This window comes from Anolis sagrei, chromosome 4 (assembly GCF_037176765.1).
Source record: "Anolis sagrei isolate rAnoSag1 chromosome 4, rAnoSag1.mat, whole genome shotgun sequence".
Taxonomy (NCBI): domain Eukaryota; kingdom Metazoa; phylum Chordata; class Lepidosauria; order Squamata; family Dactyloidae; genus Anolis; species Anolis sagrei.
Genome location: NC_090024.1, coordinates 81365696 through 81388800, shown reverse-complemented (window position 1 = coordinate 81388800; position 23105 = coordinate 81365696). Strand labels below are relative to the sequence as shown.

At 37.0% G+C, this 23105-nt stretch overlaps 1 protein-coding gene across 8 annotated transcripts in view; it reads left to right on the top strand.

Annotated features, from left to right (window-relative positions):
- Nucleotides 1-23105, top strand: part of ATXN1 (ataxin 1) — a 267664-nt gene that overhangs the window by 159582 nt on the left and 84977 nt on the right. For all 8 annotated transcript variants that reach the window (XM_060774857.2, XM_060774859.2, XM_060774860.2 and 5 more), the window contains one exon: nt 12577-12668. The gene's annotated coding sequence lies outside the window, so the exon portion shown is untranslated. The remainder of the gene's footprint in view (nt 1-12576; nt 12669-23105) is intronic.

Here is a 23105-nt window from a genome sequence, read left to right as displayed (position 1 = left end):
GTAGAAATAGAAACGGGGCAGATAAGAATGGTTGTTATCTTGAGAACATGAATTGAAAGGAGTGAGTAAGGAGGAGGGGAGTGAAGGAAACTTGAATACAGGTTTTGGGAACTGGGAGTGTGGAAAGAGATGGGAAAGGGAGTTTTCCTTGCTTGAAACTTAGGTGGTCCCATTTACTGTGTGTACAACCATCATAAAGCTAGATGCTTATGTTATCTATTGAGTTAAGTCATCACTCTTTTTATTTTCCACAGTTCTACCCAGATGTTTTAATTAACAAGGCAAACAAGTCATACTTTATCACACTGCAGCCGCTTATTGACAAACCCACTTGTTTAGGGTAGTGATCTCCATGAGGCCCATGTACCAGATCCAGGGAGGGATCTTAAGGGTGAAAAGGATAGGTGAATGATAGGATCTCAATTATTGGAATTGCAGGGCCATCACAATATTGTCCTAGGACATAGGTGAGATGTAAACCAAATAAATAAAAATAGCATAAAACATAGCTACTACCTTATAGGCAAGAACACAACACATCTCACTAGTTATAAAATGCCTTTAATAGCCACAGGTCTGTTTCTGTGAAGGTGCTTATTTTTAAAGTCCTGAGATTAGTGACCATGCATCTGAAGAATATACTTCAGAGACTGTGAAGTATATTATTCTGGGTGCCTTCTCAGATTAGTCAAATGGCCAGTGAGATGGCCTTTTCTGTTGTGGTACTACAGTTCTGGAATTTCATTCTTTGGTGTCAGCTTAAATCTTTTTTGTTATCAGAGCAAAACTACTTTATTTTCCAAATTGTTAAAACAATCTGTTTGAAGTATTGTTAAAGGCTTTCGTGACCAAATTCACTGGGTTGTTGTAGGTTTTTCAGGCTGTATGTCCATGTTCCAGAAGCATTCTCTCCTGACATTTCGTCTGCATCTATGGCAGGCATAGATGCAGCATATTATTTGAAAACACAGAAATGCTGGACCACTTGAACAACTACCATGTCAGCTTACACAGAGAAGCCATTGAAATCCAAAAGCATGTGGAAAATTTCAACAGAAAGGAAGAAACCATGAAAATTACAAAAATCTGGCTACTAGTATTATAAAACTCTAAAATTATAGTAAATAAAGAACAATACTCAAACACAGGGGAACTCCAGACAAGAAACAATCAGGGACAGCTAATCACCTCTCAACAAAGGATTCCCCCAGGCAGTAACAAGTCACACTTGGAAACTGTCAGGCTATTAAATGCTAGTCAAGGTAGCCAATTAAAACATTCACACCTAGGTCCAACAGACAATAATTCTTTCTCCCACCCTGGACATTTCACAGATATATAAACCCCATTTTTCCTAGTTTCCAATAGACCTTACAACGTCTGAGGATGCCTGCCATAGATGAAGGAGAAACGTTAGGAGAGAATGCTTCTAGAACATGGCCCGAAAAACCTACAATCCAGTCTGTTGGAAGCTTGATTTTGGTGTTTTGCTGCTTTGCTGTTTTCATTGTTTTTGTTTTTATTTAGGAGGGATGTGTTTTGAAGATTTTATTTTTAAAACTGGCTTATGAATAATATAAGTAAATAAACTGTATCCCACTCCCACCCCCATATGGCACTTCTGTGTGAAAGACAAATTAGTACCTTTGTATAATGATCTGAAGAATATCACTTAAACTTTCTGTACCACTGTGTTCAGTGGGAAATGTCTGTTAATGCATTGTGCTCTGTACTACAGTACTTAGAAACCTTTCTAAAATGTGTAGTTCAGGCTGGAAATGAATTTACACTTGGATATAATTCCCAATGTGCTATTTGTTCACTTGCAAATGGATGTCGATATGAACAGGTGGTTTATTGACAGTTATTGAAAATGAAGTAATTTTTGTCTACAGGGAAGGGGGGAGCCTTCCCAGTGTAAAAGATGTTCACGGTAGATAATCAGAAGCAAAAAAAATGTTGCTCTCTATTTAGAAGCAAGTGTTTCTGTTGTCCTTGAATAAATGCATTACATTTATATTCTAGTGATTCCAGAGTTTTGTTTAAATGTCTATTTTATCCTATCTTCTCTATGTTAACCTAGTGTATGAGTCAAAGGCAGGGTTTGGGGCCAGTATTATGGATTTTGATATCACCTTTGGATAAGTTGAGGGTCATTCTGCAGAGAAGGGAAAGAACCAGTGTTGCCTCATGGAGCAATTGTTCCTGACCACTACTTTTCTTTTTCCATCCAGGCATTCAAAAAGGCTAGAAGTGACATCAAGATAAGAGAGGGGGTCAGTCCTTTCTTTAGGTTGCCCCAGAATGGATTATAAGAGAGCTATACATAAAATACAATCCCTACGTTGACCTGTAGATATGTCAGCCCAGGTTTTGGGGGTCAAAGTTTGGACTACAATTTTTAGACTTATACATGAGTATATACGGTAAACAGAATAGCTTGAATTTTTTTCCTTATATAGGCAATGGGTTGTTGTAGAAGAACTTAAGCATGTGACTGTCTGTCTGAAGTAGTTCAACCCATCAAAGAACATGTGTGTCAGTCTTTCTCATCTAAGCTTGGATCGAGTGGACGAAGCCTAGAGGGAACTCATGTTCCCTGCACTATGTGTTCTGTTCTGTGTTAATGAATTGCTTCAGTAGATGAACATCTGAAGTTCACAGCACTAAATGTTTGAGAGCTTGCCAGCTCCTGTGCTCACTGACAGTTGCTCTGAAAAATTATCAAAATTGTTTGTCAAAGGATATACCACAGAACTAGAACCTTAAGTTACTGAAATACGTGTATTTTTAACCTGTTTTGCCTGATTTTTAATGAATATCTTCTCTGTGTCATTGACTTCATTGCTTTAAAAATTGGCTAAAGATAAAGGAAGTTCGTGGAAAGAAAGTTTCCCAGCCCCTGTTTTCTCCTGGAGCACCCTGTGTCTTGCACAAGCCTCTCTGGAGAGTTAATGTGGGAAGAGGTGTGGTTGAGAGGGAGAGATAGGAATAAGGTTGGGAAATGCAAGCTTCCTTCCATGAATTTCTGTAAGTTAATTTACCTTAGGATTCAAGCCAATCTCAATTTCCTACTTGTGTAATATTTAATATTCCCCCTCCGCCTCTATCTCCCTCCTGTCTTTCATACACATGCCATCACTGAATAAAGCATTAATTTTAGCAATAAAGTAGAGAGAATGGGGGCAAAATGGCCACTGTGTTTAACAGTATGGTGTGTCCTTGGTACCCCTGAGGTGTGATTCCAGGATCCCTGTGGATGCCAAAATCAGCGGATGTTCAAGTCCTGTTATATGCAATATAAATATATATAAAATTACAAAATCAAAGTTTTTTTGGATTTTTTAAAAATACATATTTTCAAGACATGTGTGGTGGAATTTGTGGTTAAAGGATCTGTGGATATGGAGGGCCGATTCTATTTCACTAGTTTTGGAAAAGGACACTGACTTGTTTAGGAATTGCATTACATACAGTTGATGCTGCTGATGCTGAAAGTATGTATCCAATCAGAACAGTGATGCCATTAGGACATCATTTTGGTCAATATACGAATTCAAATGTAGGAAAATGACAAGTCAACAAACTATTAGGCAAAGCTGAGGGTGGGGAAGAGGACTATATGTCTAGTGCTAGTCACGATACGTCAAAAGTCAAGCCCTAGAAAAAGTAGTGTATATGGCTTGGCAATCTATTTTTTATAATTGGAAAAGTAGAAGGGGGAGAAATGAAGAGGGGGGAAAGGGAATATAGAATATGATTATGCAATAGGCACATATATTAATACGAGATGAACATACATTCTAAATATATTTATGTGGAATTAGCATCTGTATAATATGAATTCATGTCTGACTGAAGCAGTAAGGTGTTCTGACCATTGATGAATGAGCGGTGAATGTTTGTCTTTCAAACTTAAGTAAAGTAAAGGTAAAGGGTTTCCCCTGTCATTAAGTCTTGTCGTGTCTGTCTCTGGAGGGGTGGTGCTCATCTCCATTTCTAAGCCAAAGAGCTGACGTTGTCCGTAGACACCTCCAAGGTCATGTGGCCAGCATGACTGCATGGAGCACTGTTACTTTTCTGCCAAAGCAGTATTGATCTACTCACATTTGCATGCTTTTGAACTGCTAAGTTGGCAGAAGCTGAGCCTAACAACGGGAGCTAATCCTGCTCCCCAGATTTGAACCACCAACTTTTTAGTCAGCAAGTTTGCTGTGCTACCAGGAGGCCTCACTACTTCGTGGTTTGCTTTTAATGGACTTGCTGTTTTGTGGGTTTTTGAAAATATTAATAAAAATATTAAATATTTACATCCAGTGGATGCAAGGCGGGGGGGGGGAGGCAGGAGCCCTTGGGATGGGCCGGGAGGCGGGTAAGGAAGTGCGGGTAAGAAAATAATATATAACATATATAAAATAATGTATAAATATTAAAATTAATATGGCGTCCCTAATTCTTGGATTTTCACTTAACGCAGGCGGTCCTGGAACGGAACCCCCATGATAAGTGAGACAACTCTGTATTACTATTTTAGCTACACTAAGAACACAAAGAATCCAAAGACTTTAGCTACCACTAACGTTTCAGGAATATAATTGCCTATAAGTCTATTAGAATCACAGTTTTTTAATGAAAAATTAGTGCTTAGCAGTATGTTCAGCCAGAATGCAGTGACCACTGGATACACCTACATCATTGACTACTAGAAGTATGATCTATATAATATCACCCACATTGAGTAGAAATTAACAGTGTCTTGCTTTGAAAATATTGTGCTGTCTGGTGTGAATGAGATATCAAATTATACATAATCAAACATAGTTTTAACTCGAAAGTGATTTAGATATTGAAGTCATGGCAGTTTTCCAGTGGTTGATTTGTCAGTGTCAAGATAATTTAAGACTTTGTTGCACTCAATTGTAACTGCATTGATATAAATTTAGTGCTTTTCAATGAACAAGTTTGCTTTGCCAGTTTACATAATTTGGCAACATGTTAGAGATTCCCTGTCCTGGGTGTGCAGTTCTAATACCTGTGTCAGCAAAAACGGCATTCATTTTCCTTTCTACTGCTGCTTCTGATAATAATCTCATAGTAAATGTCTATGAGGTATACATAAGCAGTTTCAGATTGGGAAAAGGGCAGGTTGGTGATGATAATCATTGTCACAATCATCGTCATCATCATCACCACCACTGTCCTTTTTCCAATCTAGAACTAGGCATGTACATGTCCTATATTTTATGATACACTGTGCATTTCTTCATATGGCTCATTACTTAATTGTCAATGAAAAGGAAAAAAATCTTCCTACAGCAGCTGTAAAACCAGGATTTTTTTCTGTCAATAGTCTGCAGAGGTAGAAAAAGTGTTGCATTACTGAAGTTACACTTCATGAAGCGTAGTGAGAGTGGCGGTAAGAATGAGATGCTAGCATTCTTGTCTTAATTCTGTACCCATATATGTTCATTTCTCACAGAAGAAGGACATTTGAACCTAGCTTCTAAGTTTCAGGTAAAATAATGGTTGTTTTTGAACTTACATTATACTTTTTTCTAATGTTCTCCATCATGCAGAGAACCTAAAAAGCAGGAGAACCATTTTTGCTTCAGACATTGCCCTGCCAACTTGTGGAAGATGTTGTGGGTGGCAGTGAGAAGCATTGCACCATTTTCCTCATCGTCCTATAGCAAGTTCAGTTTTAACAGCAGCAGGATGCCTTAAATATTTGCAGGGTAGCAGCAAAATTGGGGTTCCATGTTCAATGCAGCCTTGACCTACTTGGCAGAAATGTAGGCTCTGGTCAGTGAGAGATAATGTCCAAGAATGTTGTCAGAGACGGCAGTGTTCTCTGACCAAAACTTGGAAGCAGCAGCAGCCCCAAACAAAAAAGGTTAAGACTAGGAGAAGATGAGTGAAAGTGGAGCATTTAAAAGATAATGAAAAACGAGGTGGATGTAAGGACATTTAAGGAGTAAAGTGTCAGGACCAAAAAGAGGGGAGGCTCTAACACCCAGGGAGAATGTTGACAAGGTGAGGATGAAGCAAATGAAGTGGAGAAGAAGGGTCAATCACAGGAAGGGAAGGCTACAAAATGAAGGAAAAGAAGGAAAATATTTGCAGTACAAAAAGAGGGACACAGCTCTTCAAGGTGATCAGAAAGCTGGGTGTGGACCAACCGTCAGGCAACAGGCCTTGCACTCTCAGACCTCTCAGTCCTCCAGCTATCCAGGAAAGGAGCCTCTAGGAACCATAGGAGGAGTTGGTTTCCATTAGGCACATGTGTGGCCAGTCAGGAATCATCTGTTCAGTTCCCTGACAGAAAAAGGGGTGAGGATGGATATATGGGAGATATAGGTTGGGAAAAGCATGAACTAAAAGGAGCTAAAAAATAGAACAATCAAACTACAGATTATAAGATTTATCCAGGTGATAATTCATTATCTATTCTGGCAAAGGCAGGAGTTTACTTGTGATTTACGTACACTTGTTGTGAGCAAAGAAAATCCATAATAGCTATGTGTAAATATCACATTGTAGCTATGTGCTGTGGGTTAACAAGGACTGGAATAAGAAAAGCGTAAGCAAGCCATAAGTAATACATGCTTTTGTTTACCATGTGAGGGGCTGTGGGGCACTCAGTGCTTCTCAGGGAGCAGCAGTCCCATAATGCCTCAAATATGTGTTAGAAATCTTCATGTTATCACATTCTTTCCCTGCACAAGTTTTTCTTTCAGTTTTCAGCCCTACTCACTGGATTCCAGCACTGCTTGATTTGAGTAGGGCTGTTCTAGTGTATACAAATAAAAAGCAATTATTTTTTTCAAACTTATCTCAACCAAAAATGGTACATTAATTTAGATACCATTGAGTAGCTTGTATTTGCCTCCAGTAGAAATTTTAATCATTTCAACAATGAGCACCATGAGTTTAGTAACAGAATGTGGAAATACATGTAGTAATTACCTGTTGAAGCACTAGAGGGAAACACCTTTTGAAGTGGGTTGGATAATAAGGTGCTAATGCCAGCTGTGAATTTTATTACTTCTTCTTCCTGTATGAATCTAGTTTTTAAATTCAAGACCTTGCATGGTAGGTGGAGTTTCTAGTAGACAATACTCTACACAGAGCAATCATTGTTCTGTTCATGTTGTTGCATGTAGTAAATCCTCAAGAGGTTTAAAAAATTGTTGTTCATACTTTGCTTTGAAGTTTAGCTAAAATATTTGTACTTCATGTATCAATTATTTCAGCCAGGCTGAAAGCATGTTTATTCTTTGTGGTACCAAATTATTTAAGTTACCATATTATGATACTACATGACAATAAATAATCAGCTTTTTGAAAAACCTTGTAAATTCCAGTTCTTTTTAAATCAATGGGATTAGATTATAAGTAAATGAAACTGGATAATAAAATTATTATTTTATTCTTTTTGTAGTTAATTGGTTTTGATTGCAGCTTGGTTATAGCTATTCTTTTATTTTTAGAAGAAGAAAAAATAACCTACTTTAGGCAATGTTTATTAATCTAATAAGCTTCCCTATAAATATCTGAACTACCATTCTACAAGAAGTTTGTTTCTGTTCTTTCTGGCATTATGCTTTTTGTCACATAATCAGTATTAGATTCACCTTTTGTTAAAGTCTTAGATGTGGGAAGACTGGAGGATTCAGAGAGAGAATTCAATGGAATAAAACAGGGACGGTCTCTCATATTGCATTATAACGTGAGTGGTTTCTCTCCCCATGTTGCTGTCTTCTTGAAGAAGTCTTTGTTTGGTTAAACAATCTCATTTTCACAATAGTGTTTGGGGCTTTTTGCAATGCTCTCTGCTTCTGACCTTCTCCACATCCTGAGAAAGATGAAAGTCCCAAAATATGGAGGATTGTTTTCATTAAAATGTGAGGTTTTGGGTGAGTATTGAAAATAGTAAGATTTTTTTGGTAACTCATTTGCACAATGGAATCATGTGGAATTGGCTGTGTCAGTGCATAGGATTGTGTTTATAGGTTATGTTTATATTTTAATGCCTACTCTGTATGTTTTTGTGTAAACCGCTCTGAGTTCCCTAGAGGAGATAGAGTGGTATATAAATAAAGTTTATTGTTTATTTATTTATTTATTTATTTATTTATTTATTTTATAGTATGAGTAGATCCACTTGAGAGACTCGAGGCCTAAGGGCAGCTGAACATCTTATGCCAGCAGTATTTTTTGTCATCTGTTCTGAAGCTTATGGTGTGTGTGCTTGATATCCACTAGAATTTGGTTCCAGGACACCTCAGTAGATAAAAAAAGTTGTGATTCCTCAAGTCCCATTATACTGTATATAATGGCATAGTAAAATGGTGTCCTTATATAAAACAGCAAAATCAAAGTTTTCTTTTTGGATGGGTTGAATCCGTGAATACAGAATCCATGGATATGGAGGGGTAATTGTATATGACAGGCATGATGAAAACAGACAGAGAATAGAAGCACACATATGTTTCACCAGATTCAGTAGCAAAGGGAATGTTGTTTGCATGGGCATACATACATAGAGCAGAAGAGATGATAATGTTGGGGTGAAGGATGAAGCTGAAGCACTTTTGTTTGCATCATATTAGGACTTCTTGTCCATCTTATCTCTGTCCTTCTCTTCTGCCCCATTCTCCCTTTTGTTTTGAACATGATGGCTTCTTTATGTGGAATACCTTTTCTGCAGCTATAGTCATAGTAAGCAGCCTGACAGCCTGTCTTTCATGGTCATACACTAGCAGCAGGCCACCAGTTGAGTATCCTTGCCAAGTGGAAGGCAAGTTAAATGTTGCTGAGAAGAAAGTTTTGCTTCTCTCTGTGTGTAGAATTTACCATGAAAGTTCATTTTTATTGCATATTTATGCAAAATGAGAGGTCTTTTTAAAAATTATATTGCTAAAACAATAAAGCTCCTTTGGGGAAAAAGCACATTATGGAACTGAACTGAAGATTCTATTATCTAGCCTGGCAGAAAGTCTGCATTACTTTTATTTATTTTCTTAAAGTGCTAAATACTGTGAGTAGGAAGGTGCAAAAATGGCCTGTTTTTAATTCAAATTTTAGAATTCTTCACAGATTGGAGTTTTGATATTATGGTAAATAACTGGCAGTGTCAAGAAAAAGATTTGACTCCCGCACTGAAGAAGGAACTTAATTAAAGTACAGCCCTGCACAGAGCATTCTTGCATCTCATTCAAAGCAGTAGAACTCATTATGGGAACAGAAATGCAGCTTTGGAGTAGTGTCAACTTGCCCTCTCCATTTCCTTTCAATCTCATTTGTGTGGTTCTCTACAATGGGCTTTGCTTCTGCTGATCTCCCTCTCATGATAATTTGTTGTTGTGTTCTTTCAAGTCATTTCCAGCCTACAACAGCCTTATCACAGGGGTTTCTTGCTAAGATTTGTTCAGAGAGGGCTTACCATTAACTTCTTCTGAGACTGAGAGACTTGCACAATGTCACCCAATGAGTTTCATGGCCAAGTGGGAACTCAAACTTGGGTCGCCAGAGTCATAGTCCAGTGCTCAGACTACTGCACCACATTAGCCCCCTTTGTAATAGTAGTGCTAATGTAAAGGAAAGACAACAGCTGTGGCATAGCTGCACATATTGCTAGCAGGTAGAAACAAACACCTGCATGGGCCGTCTTTCTACGGCCCCTTCCACACTGCCATATAATCCAGATTATAAAAACAGGTAATCCATATTATCTACTTTGAACTGGATTATATGTGTCTACACTGCTATATAATCCAGTTCAAAGCAGATAATCTGGATTGTATATGGCAGTGTAGAAGGGATCTAAATTTCCCTTTATTGTGAAGCATCAAGGGACCTCCATTTTAAGGAGTCCACCAAATGAAAGGGCAACTCAGTTGCAGGCATGATATTGGCACCATAAAACATTGAGTGGATGAAATTCCTGATCTTAACAAGATGTTTTAATTATAGTCACTGAGTAATCAGTGCAACATGGAGTTTGTACATCAGCCAAAATAAGAAGACTGAGAGTGCATCTGTACTATAGAATTAATGTAGTTTGGTAAGGTCTTAAGCCTTTTCTGCCAAAGTTCAGAAACTACCTCTCCCATGATTCCATAGAATTGTGCAAAGTGCTATCAAACTGCATTCATTCTACAGTGTAGATCACCCTCAGTGATCGTAACTTTCTGTTTGATTGTAGTTTCTGCGTGTTCTTGTCTTTCAGTAGTAGTTCTGTTGTGTAAATGCTTACAGGTTTCATATGAAGTCTAAGCTTGTAAAAATCAGGATATAATTTGGCTTTATGTCATGTGTGATGTTGAGTGAACTCTCCAAATTTCTGGATATTTTGTAAAATATACAATAACAGATCAACAGCATGTATATCTTAGAAGAGAAATGAGTAATTTACAATTCCTTTAATTTGTTCATGAGAAAACACAAAATGTATTTCTTCCTCATGTAGTTTTATAAACTGGTTGAAAACTATTTAAAATGACTCATTCACATAATTGAATGACATACACTTGAAAAGGCTTAGTTGCGTTTCATCCCAGTCGGCAGAACATGAGTGAACCTGTAGAAGGCTTATTTCATGTGAAAAGGAAGTGAAGTAGTGTTTAAAAGTGAATGAAGGATTAGTGATGGAATAATATGAATAATGAAATGGGAACATCATTGCTGGCACTTACAACAGCCTTTTTATTAACAATACAGTAGTTGGTTTAGAAAGACTAAATTACAGAGCACTTCATAGGACAGCAAGAGAAGACATGGTACAAATACCAGGAGAATGCGGCACACTCTTACGCACAAGCCTCTAGCTTTCAGATCAAACATAGGAGATCCTGTGAATTTTAAATGAATAGCTTGCAAAAGCACCAAGACAGTATTTTTTTTCTAAACTGCCTAGTACATTACAGCTTCTCATAATGTAGTTTGAAGTGTGTTATATTGCTGTTGGGAAAGTGTTATGCTAAAAGAGGGCTGGGGATATGCAGTCACTTTTGAATGTGGTAGAGTTTAGTTTTTGTTACAATACAGAAAATACTCGAGGCTCATCCTGCTCAGCAGCTAGTTTCCCAACTGAATCAATTTGGAAATCTGTTTGACTCTTCCTCTGCAACCCATTTACATATGAAATGGGAAAAATGAGAAATCGGGGTGTTTTCAGAGGATGTTGTTTTTTAGTAAATACACTGGGATAAATATTTTACAAAGTGCAGAATACTGATACCTTAAGTAGGTCAGTGTGGTATAGTGTCTTGAGTGGTGGCTAATAATAATAATAATAATAATAATAATAATAATAGTAATAATAGCAGCAGAAGACCACCCTTGATGTTACCAGCATTACCATCTTTAGGTCCCTCGATTCTAAGAAGGGGTGCAGCTGGCATATCAGCCAAAGCTGAAAGCAAACATTTCTGACCGTTGCATCTACCTGGGCTGACATTTGGAGAGACAGTTCTAGGAGCACTCCCAAGCTGCAAACACAGTCTTTCAGGGGGATTGATTAACACACCTTCATCCTCAGGTTAGGACCCTTGATAGCAAGCACCTTTGTACTGTTTGGATTCAGTTTCACTTTGTTTTTCTTAATTACCTCCTCCAGCACAACTCTGTGGTCTATGTCCATGAAAAATCACAGTGGAAATTCCTATAGAGAACATTTTCTCTGGCATTTGTAGGTTTCCTAGTAAAAGGTACTTCAGGTAGAAGGTGACTAATGGTTCTTCTGGGAACTGGGTGGCAGGTTCATCATGTCTAACTCTAGTTAGGGGAACATCACCTATTCCTGGTGATTCTAGAATCTTTAAAATTGATCTCTTCATCTATGCCATTTAGGCTACAAATCTCTAAAGCTGTCCTTTGAGAGAACTGCACTAATGGGGTATGATGGCCTATGAAAAACCAAACAAACCAGGGTCAGAAAAAAAATGCCCCTTAAAGCATATGCTCTATATTAGAGAGTAAAACTGGGAATCTGTGGGCATACTAAATGTTCCTTAATTGCGACTACATTTTATATGGTTTATAAATATTTTTCTTAGTAGTTAGCTCTTACTGATAGCAACCTAGAATTTTTCACAGCACTGCGAAATCATATTGTATACATGCACTTGTAAATGTAGCGTACCATGCTGACTTATAATGTATTCTAAATAATATTTCTGATAATGCAACAGTTTATAGGTGGGTAGACCATGAACTTGTGCTTAAAAAAACAGTTATAAGAAGGGGATCAAGCACTTTGCTTTTGGATTCCTTTGCGCTATATAATTATGTGTGTTTAGCATGTACATGGTAACAAAGACACCTAAAATGTTTCTTGTTATTTTTGTTCTAACTTCTAACTTCCATTTTTTGGAACAAAATCTATGAAGCCTCTGCAATAACTAAGCTTGAAGAGCAGAGTTCAGAGAACATTCTGGACTGAGATCTTCTTTCATATTTACCTTTGGTCCATTAAGCTTTATAAAATTGATTGAAACTTCACTGTGACATTTCACCATATATTTTATCTCTCTGTGCTATTTTAATTAAAGATATTTTTTTTTTATTTGAAAGAGAGCACCACTGAAGGCCTGTGAGCAATCCAGCAACAACTGCAAATTCTTCAAGGTGAAATCTGGGAGACCTGACAGACAACAGTGAATGTTGTGAGTAAACCAAGCAATAATTAATATTGAACACTTTCCTTGTAAATGCCATCTTCATTGAGTAAGCAGGATTTTAAAAAGGTTGGCTTAATAGACACCAAAAATCCAAACCAGCAATGCCCCTTGACTTTTAACTTCTACTTTGATGTCCTCAAATGTTCCATACATTCAGTGTGGTAATTTTTTCCCTTTCAGCAGTCTCTTAATATTAGGAAAAGTATCTTCAGCCTATATTAAAAACTTTTTCAGAGTGACCTGGAAAAGTGTCACCTGTGATTTCACACTCTATTCCCTTGTCCTCCCTCCACCTTTTCTTCTCTTTCTTTCTTTCTTTCTTTCTTTCTTTCTTTCTTTCTTTCTTCCTTCTTCTTCTTCTTCTTCTTCTTCTTCTTTGGTCTTTACTTCTTTGGGATTACAACAGTTTTCTGAAACCTCTTTCTGAAGTACAGTAGAATAGGATAGAATAACTTTTTGTCATTGTACATTGTATTTTATTTATTTTATTTACTGCGTTTCTATACCGCTTTCTTCACCCCTAGGGGGACTCAAAGCGGTTTACAGCATAATAATTGGCAAAAAATCAGTACCTCATATACTAATAAAAACAATACATTACATATCAAAAACAATAACATATAACTGTAAATTAAAATCATTAAAATTGTCAGACATTATTGTTTGGCAGTTCGTGTAGTTTTTAATCACTGATTTTGTAGACAGTGCAATTATAACGAAAGTTTGTGATGAGCACCAGAGCCACCAAGGCTGCCCAAAACGATCAGTAAGGAGTTGATGGAAAAGCCTCAGTTTAGCTAATCCAGGTAAGTAGTCTTCACACATCAACAGATGTTACAGGTGCCAGGCAGTAAGGAGGCAAGGCAGTGGGGGCCATGGGGGCTCCCTGCACAGATGTTGCTGGTGCTGGGCGGCTCTCTCCTCAGATGTAGCTGCTGCCAGGCAGTGGGGGCCATGGGGGCTCCCTGCACAGATTTTGCTGGTGCTGGGCGGCTCCCTCCTCAGATGTAGCTGCTGCCAGGTGGTGAGGAGGCTTGGGCCCTTAAAGGGGCCAGGCAGTGGGAGCCATAGGGGCTCCCTGCACAGATGTTGCTGGTGTTGGGCAGCTCCCTGCTTGTACAACAGAATTAAATGATTTCCTCCAGCACACAACACAAACAACACACTCATCCCTCCACATTCCCAGTCTACTGCACAGGCCCCAATGCCACATCAGTGTGAAGCCATGTAGTTCAGTATAGTTACAGCTCTAGAATAAAAGTTGTCTCTCAATCTGTTTGTTCTTTCTTGATTATGTATAGAAATAAGCCATTGTAACTGATAAACTCAGAGGCGGTTAACACAATTTATCTTACTATAACTACTATCTGGTTAATGGTTTGACTCTTTAAGCTTCAATATTGTAATTATCCAACTGGAAGGAATAATAAAAAGGAAATAACACTTTTTCAGGCATTCAATGGAAGTTGTCTGTGAGTTAAAAGACTGGGAAAATTAGCCATCTCTTATTTCATTAATGAATGATTCAGTTAATTTAATACTGGATTTAAGGTAATGGTGACATCCCTATTTATTTCAAACAGTTAAATTAAAATATAAATTTAATTAAGTTTCCCCTTTTTGTTGGAGACTGTGTAACTTAATAGATAATTTAATTAATTTTATCTAGTTAGTAAGACTTACTTTCAACTGAACGTGAATATCCTGGATTGTAAATGCTTTATTTTAAGCTTGTTAGTTTTTAATGTGTCTCTGAAACAGCAGATGACTGTGGCCTTCTTTTTCTTTAGGGTGGTGTCATTTCTTGTCAGGTTATATATAGATTTATCACTGCTATATAAATGCTTATCTATTTACATTTTACAACTTGTTGATTTTAAAAAGAACTCACAATGTCCAAAAGTTCATTCAGCCTCTGAGTTTGGTCCTAGGTGTGTTTGTATAATACTTAAAGGTAATTATAGTATTTTCTTAATTCATCAATCCATTTTATACTGAAAATTGGAAATTAATGATAGTGAAATGTTCCTAATCTTCCCAAAGAAAAAATAGAAGTTAAAAAATTACTTCAAAATACTTTTGTTCATTTCTGGGATGACAGCATTCATTTTTTTTAAATTTTCACTGGAAGCTTTTCTCTCCCTTGCTATACATAGCTGCAACATTTCACCAAAAGATACAACACAAACTTCAAATAATTAAAAAAAATAGAACCAGATTTTCTGTCCATCTGGAAATTATTTTAAAGGTGGCATAATTTCCCCTTTAACTTATACTATCTTTCCATTCCCTTTTAGATTTTAAGAAACTTACTTATTATGTTTCAGTAACATCCCAAACATATGTTATGAACAGCAAAACTTTATTTTTAAATATGTTTATATGACTGTCTTCATTGTTGTCATCAGAATATTTATATCCCACTCTATAGTAGGACATCTCAGGCAGCAGACAAGTAAAATTGGTTTAACTAATTAAAAATAGTCTAAAATAGTCTAAAAACACTATGAAATTCAGAGCAATGTTTGACATTTTAACAGTATTTATTTACTTAATGTATTGTATATACCCTTTTCCCAATAATTACAATAATTTTAAAGATAAAGCTAAATATCAGATGATAAGAAAGTTAAAACACAATAAAAAAAGCTATCTATCATATTCTGACATAATAGTTTGAGTGTTGGACTGTGGCCCTGGGTGGGTGATTTTGTGCCTTTCACAAACTTTCAGTCTCAGAGGAAGGCAAGAAGACTCCACAATAGCTTTCCTTTAGGATTGTCATATTTTTGAAACAATTTGAAGGCACACAACAACAAAGTCGCAATGCAGTGGGGTCTTGGTATCCACTGTGGCTTGGTTCCAGGACCCATCCACCCCCATCAGTATCAAAATCTGTGGATGCTGAAGCCCCATTATATACAATGTTGTAATAAAATAGTGTCCCTTATATAAAATGGTAACATCAAGGTTTGCTTTTGGGAATATGTTCAAGCAGTGGATGGCTGAATCCATGGATAAAGAATTTGTGGATATGGATACCTGACTGCAATGGTATACAATCATATAGAACACAGTACTGAAGAGAAAAATAAAGTACATATGCACACCAAAAAGGACTCCCTACATCTTCATAACTAGAAAGACTTTTGCTTCCTGCTAAAAGGAGAGCAGCAGCTCAGGAGCAACCATTGCAAAGGTTGTCTCTTGTGGTCTGAACATAATCTTAAAATGGTGATGGGATTAAGAGAATGATGTTCCCTGAGAATCTAAAGACTTGTGTGGATTCATATTAAAAATGTGTTCCTTTAGATTTTTTTGGAAAGCTGCTTTATCCTGCCTGGAAGCTTCCAGGAGTTAACAGTACGAAAAGTACCCTTTGCTGGTTCTCTGTAGGTCAGACTAAAAGACACCCAAGACTACTGAATGCTTTTCCTTGCTCAATACGTGTTCAAGCTTCCTACATCCAGGTGTGGCGCTCTGTTGTCTGTTTTGTGACTAGGCTTATTTCCATACCGAATGAGTCTGGAATTCCCAGAATTCTTTGGGGGAGTGGTTTAAACTGATATAAGTTGGTGGTCTAGATAGGGCCATAACATTGGCATCTCTGGTACTAATCAGGTCACTGAAGCTGACCTATGAGCAAACGCTTCTACAATCTACAATCCTTTTTCCTTAGGATTAGAGAACTGTTGTTTCCTCGTATGCATATTTCCTTAGAACTGCATGACAACAATAATCAAATCCCAAGGAGAACATCTTTATGCAGTAACATGAAAAATAATATGTTAATCAGCATTTTAGAGAGGAATTTTGAGTACAGGAAACACTTCTGTCTTGGTCCTTGAGAATGGCATGTTGTGGATCTCATGGGAGAATTGTCAACTCTTTACCATGGCAGAATGAATGGAAAGTTTTGACATAGTTTAGAGTTTGGATTAGTCTGCTTCTAAACTTGTTTGCATCTGTTTACAGTTCACATCATGTCGTCGTCTTCTTGTCAGAAACTGCAGGCTGCTGAAAGTGAGAGACAACCATATGTCTCATCTCTTGCAAGCAGTTATGTTCTCTGTGCCCCCTCATAATTTTAGGCATGGGGCAGAAAGAGTAGGAATTGGAGTTATCTGAAAAATGTAATCTCTGAGAGGCTGTGCTTTATTCTCAGACATTATTCTTGTTAAAAACACAGACAGCTTCTGCTTTCGTTTAAATAAGCATAGTTCTGTAGGCATATCAGAAGTCACAGGGAGGAACTGAACTCTGCCAAAATCATTAGTATTTAGCACCAAATGAATGATTACACAGAATATCTTGTTTCCTGGTTTCTGTTTAGCATTATGTGCTTCTAGTATAGAGCAGAAGTTCACCAATTTTGAATAGCAGGGTTCCCCAAGGCAACTCTTCTGAGCTTTTTAAATCATAATCTTACCAAACTGATCTGGTTTGCTTGTCCTTTCCCTTCCATCCAGATAAAATAAGATAGAAGGCAGAGAAGTTCAGAAGAACATGATCAGCCTATGCTTTATAGATTTTAGCAAAAAAATTTAATTGTGTATATTGTAAAAAAATTAAATAGGATTTCTGTTTAAAAGCACAATTTTTGATTGTCACAGTTCATAGCCTTTACGCAGGACAAGAGACTGCCATGACGATAGAATATGGAGAGAAAAATGGTTTCCAAATGGCAAGGAGGTCAAGACAAGTAGGCTTATGTATTCTGTGTCTAGTTTAAATGCAGAGAATTGTTTGCCATTTTCACTCACAGCATGAGCTACTAAGAAAGCATATTTACTTTTGCAAATGTAAAGTCTCCCTGAATGAATCTTACTTCCAGTTCCATATGCATAGGTTGTAGACTGGCCAATTCCATTAAAAATCAGCTAGACTCTAATCTGCACCTGGGGAAGCATCCACAGGTGGCATTTTCCTGACAAAACTCTGACATTTGATTGAACTGTGACTAGGGCAATGTCCCATTACGGATCCCCATAGGATCCAGATCTCAAGGATTAGGAAATGTAGAAGACTGAATGGGACTTGGTATTGCAAACTGTAGTATATATAAAACATTTAGCTATGAAAATTTTAAGTGTGAGTCTCTTGCATAGTCTAGCATAGGGCTTAGCCCAAGGAATTGTAATGGCCATAGCAAGAAAACCTTTGGATAGATTGCATGCAGTATCAGATAAAAGCTCTCATTTCTCAGTTTGCTATGTTGGGATTCTATCCAAAAGAGGTCAAGGTCATCGGTGTACTAGTGAGCCTGTTGAATCCTGATAGAAGAAATACTATTCTGTTGAGAATAACATGCTCACTCACATCCGCTCCAGGTCTGTTTGCAGTCTTTACAATAGCTGACTGCAAACTATATGCATAAGCCAGGGATGCCAGATGATCTCATGAACACTTGATGGTGTTGGCACTGTCTGTAGTTCTGCAGATGAAGCTCATGTTTCTAGTTGTGTCAGGTATGGTGCTTGGAGTTACAGGTACTGATAATGTTTCAGAGAGATCTGATGGCATAGAGGTCAGGAGGGAGGCAAAGAAGAAGGGAAACAGCTACCTTGATTGCTCTTTGTCAGTTAGCAAGTCAGAGCATAGAGCAGGGTTAGTAATGTAAAGTAATGGCTTTGTTTATGTTCCTTCAGAATGATTTTTTCCTAATAGTTTTCAAGAAATAGAAACAACATATCCCTCTGTTGCCAGTAAAGTTCACTGTAATCAGCCATTTTTCACACATTCAAGGATGTAATTCTACATTCAATAAATAGTTGCAGCTTTACTTTTTTAGAAAACAAATTTCAGCATCTAGTATCAGGAAAATCACAACACAGCAGGAGCTGTTCCTGGCTCTCTTCTGACAATTTGCTACGTTTCATGAACATAGGAAAATCTTATGCTTACACTACTGGGAATCTAGTATTAGTTGTTATCAATATTATGTTTGTTGTCATACTTCTGTTTACAGCATGCCAAAACATAACTCAAAGCTATGTCATCTTGTTGACTGCTGTAACATCTTCTGTTATATCCTCCTACTCTTGGGCAACTTCCAGTCAAGTTGAAATTAAACGATCCTTGAGTCTTTCTTTCTTTACAACATCTCCATTCTTTCAGTTTGCTATTACTCATAATCAGAGGAAGGGGTGGGGGGAGGTTTATGGAAATTCCTCAGCCTCTCAACATAGGAATTACAAGAAGATTATGCTGTCTTGTTTCAAAGCTGTAGGGTAACGTGTATTCCCAGAAAGTGAGAAGCATGTAGAAGTGATGACCCTGTTGACCCTTGTTAGGCCTAAAGTGCCTTGCCATCTATCACAATTTTATACATTTGTCCCTGATTCCACCTTCAATCTTGCTTGAAGCATCCTGTTATTCATTATATCCTCTGACCACTTCTGTGTTTCAACCAACTTCATACACTTGTGATATATAGAAATTTGGTTTTCAGTGGATATGCATAAAACGCCTTGATTTCCTTCCTTATACCCACATATTGTAGAACAATCCAATTATAACAACCACCCACATCTCTAATTCTGTATTGTATTGTTCTGTGCTGCTCTGTGTGAGCTTGTACCGTTGTATCATTTGCCTTTTGGCTCAGCTTTAACTGTCTTAGCATAATTTTCCTGCTTTTCAAGACTGCAACGTTTATTTCACAAAGGAACAATAACAGTGCTATTTGTGGCATTCACATTTTTAAAACGATTTTTAGTATATGTGAAGAAAGCTTGTGGCCTTGAAAGCTGTAACTAATTCCAAAAAAACAGCTAAATTCGATTAACAAGGAGAGCAATAAGGACTGGTTCAGGTTGAAGCAATATTGGGAACAATTTAATGTAAACGTGGTTATATTTTTCTTAAGTTGGTTAGTACAATATAGTGGGTAGTTTTTGCTTGATTAGTAGTATGCTTGCCCTCTGTTTTTTCACCCATTATCCAAGAGTCCTTGTGTATTACCCCATATATCTGGTCCCATTTAAACAGGACTAATTGATTTTGGACATACCAAATGGCACAGTGTGAATCAGGATTAACAAATTTCTTAAGGTGAAAAAATCCTTACAAATAACATACTTAAGAAAAAGTTATTGAAGATAGCAGTTGAAGTAATGATATTGTTGAGAAAGTTCCATGTAATTATGTTTATCGAGAATGGTTACAGCTTAGACTTCCTGATGTTTTTGAATGGCATCCCCCCACATTCTTCACTATTGGGCTTTGCTAGCTAGAGCTGATGTATTTTATCCCTAAGTATATGAAAAAGAAACCAAATTTCACTATACCTGTCCTTGAAATGTCAGTGTCTGTTTTTCTTTTAAATCATCAATGCTTGTAACTGTAATGCTTAGATTTTCAGATTTGCTTATGATTTCTGATGGTGTACTTAGGGATAGATTTTAAAACCAGCTAAAACTTATATTTCAAGCTTTGTCCTAAGTGATGCAGATGAAATGTAGTTCAAAAATATTACTGAAGGATAAATGTTTCTCCTACCAGTTTGCACATTTGTTTGGAAACTTTAACTATTAGCTCATTTTGTTTGCATGAGCTTGGTAGATGCAAAGCCACAGCTAGGTCACATGTTTCACTCTGAAATTTTTACGTGCCGCAAGATTCCCACCACAGTCAGTGCCTCCTCAGCTATTTTGCAATAATTCCTGACAGTGATGTAAATAGCACTTTGAATCTCAGGAGATAAGTTATTCTCCTGAGATGTAGCAGTATGACAGCCTGCTAAAATGAAGAGGAGGAGTTGATAGATGTTAGGAAAGTATCTAGAACCGTGGGTCATCCTATGAGCCTTACCTCTTTGTGTTTTGCCCACCCTAGAATGGAGCATAACGTTAATAAGGATTTTTATGTCTGAGATCCTTATATTGCATTTGAATTCTGTGTTCCCATCCCCATTTCATCTTGGTCTCCTCTACTGTTTTTTATTGGCATTTCTACAGTTTCCACGAACCACATGGCTCCACCCTTCAGAAGAACTATCTTGATTTATAGTCCTTGTTGAGAATACTCTTTCATCCCTGGGCATGCTAATAAAATAGCCAGAAATCTTGTCCCTGGAGGATTTCTAGTTTCTTAGAGATCAGTCAATTTTACTAAAACATGGGCTTTACTTTCAGTCTGTATTTCAGCCTTAAGCATACATAGTCAATGTCACTTATAAATCTGATACTAAGATTATGAAAACTACTTCTGACAAAATCAATACAAGTTATTATTATGTGTTTCCCAAATGGCCACAAACAGTTCAGGAAAGTGAAAGAGTCTTGAGTTTTGCCAAGATAGGGCATGCGGTACCTAAATACAAATGGTTTTTGAGCAATCCTAAAGTAAGTGCTTAACATAAAAAAAAAAAAAACAATTACCCTGTTTCTTCAATTCTAAGATGCAACCCCCATATAAACATTTCTAAAATGGTTTGTGTCTTAGATTTGAAGATGTTTTTCTTATACCTAAATTATTATTTTTGCTCTTGGCAGTACTGAAATTAATGTGCATCTTACAATTGATGGCATCTTAGAATCAAAGGAATAGGGTATTTATTAAAGCAAAAATTTCCAAAATTTGATTCAGGACAATTTGTGTCTACTTTTACAAACAGTACTCAGCATCTAATGCTACATGTTTACATACTTAATAGTCGTCATAATTTCTCCTTGTTGTTTAATCAACAGTATGTCTTGGCCAGGTGTATAACTTTTGTGTGCAAGGTAGGTAAATTACATTTAGTTCTTGTGCTAAATTACATTTAGTTCTTGTAGAAATGTAAAATCTGGTCTCAGAAATCTTCAGTTCCTATTATGAACTTTAAAGATTGCCTCCATTTGATAGATAACAGGATTCAAGTGGGGAAAAAATGAAGTTGATTCTGCAGCATTCCCACCCTTGCCTTAGGTGTTCATCTAAAGGGAGGAAACAGATGTTTTGAATGTATTTACAGATATCAGCCTGTATCTCAAGTCCTGTCCAATTCCAGTCAGTAAAGGAGAATGAGATCCATAATAATAATAGTCAATTCCTCCATCTTTGACTTCTTTTCTTAAGGAAAGTCACAGGAGGAAAGCATATAATTATTTTGGTATTTATAATGAACTATTTGGCATCCCGGCAGATAAGTTTAGTCTCTCTATTTGACCTAGACCAGATTAGAAAGGTCAGAGTTTAAGAAAGATTGACAGAAGAATGACATTTTGGCAAAAATTGGTATAATAGTTATCCTGTCCAAGGAAAAGGTATAGTGAAAGTCTTAACTTTTGTATTGAAGGTTAGAATCATTTCAAGAAGACAGGATAAGGAAAGGCGAGGGAGATAATGTCACTAAGAACAAGGCAGGTTGCTGATGAACATGCTGATAAAAAGCAAGCTAAGGCTAGCCAAAGAACAGTGTTTTATGTGAGTATTTATATATGCATTCTTTTTTATTTTGGATTTTGTTTTTCAATTAAAAATGTTGCATTGCTAAAAAAACAGGTTACACATAGTCATTTTAAAAAGAAGTTGCAAAGCATACATCATATCCCGTTGCATTGAATTCTCACAAAAAGATGTGAGAATTCAACTGCTTTTCTTCAAGGTCAGTCTGTCAAAAAATGTATATGGTCCTATATTGGCAGGACAGAAATGTGCCTCTTAAAAGTTGCTTTGATTTTTGTATTATAGTTGTGGCACTAGATACACTGTGATATTATGCTTTTGAGCTGTTGCCATGTTTTTGTAATATTCACAATGCAGGCAGCCTTCCATGTCCATGGATTCTGCATCCATGATTTCAATTAATCCACTGTCTGAAAATATTTTAAAAATTCCAAAAAGCAATGCTTGATCTTGCTAATTTATATGATGGGCACAGGTTTACTATACTGTTGTGTATAATGGGACTTAAACATGCTTGGGGTGTGTGTGTGTGTCCTGGAACCAGACTCCAGTGAATATCAAGGGCCTCACTGTATTTTGGCTGCATACATTACATGTGCAACTTTGTCTTTGAGTACTGCAGAAGTGGTACAACAACATGAAGCAGAAGGCACTTGCACATGTGGGTGGCTGCAATCATAGTGTGTTAAGCGGCATTCTCTTTTTGGAGAGATTGTTCAAGAGAAGGTTACAGTAGTGAAAGTACAGTGTGTTGATAAGATAAAATGGTGCTGGATAATTTTTTTTTTTTAAGGATGCTAAGTGAAATGTGTTTGATGACATCAGGCACACATGGTTTTCAAACATTCAAGCTTAGACTATATCCTATACATGTCTTTAGGCTGAATTTGCTGCTCATTTCCATTTGTAAGCTGAAGAGCTGATGTTGGCCGTAGATGCCTCCAAGGGCATGACCACACTGGCGGATGGTGATTAATTTGCGATTTTATTCTGATGACATGGCTTTTGTAATCGTATGATATTGTATGATCT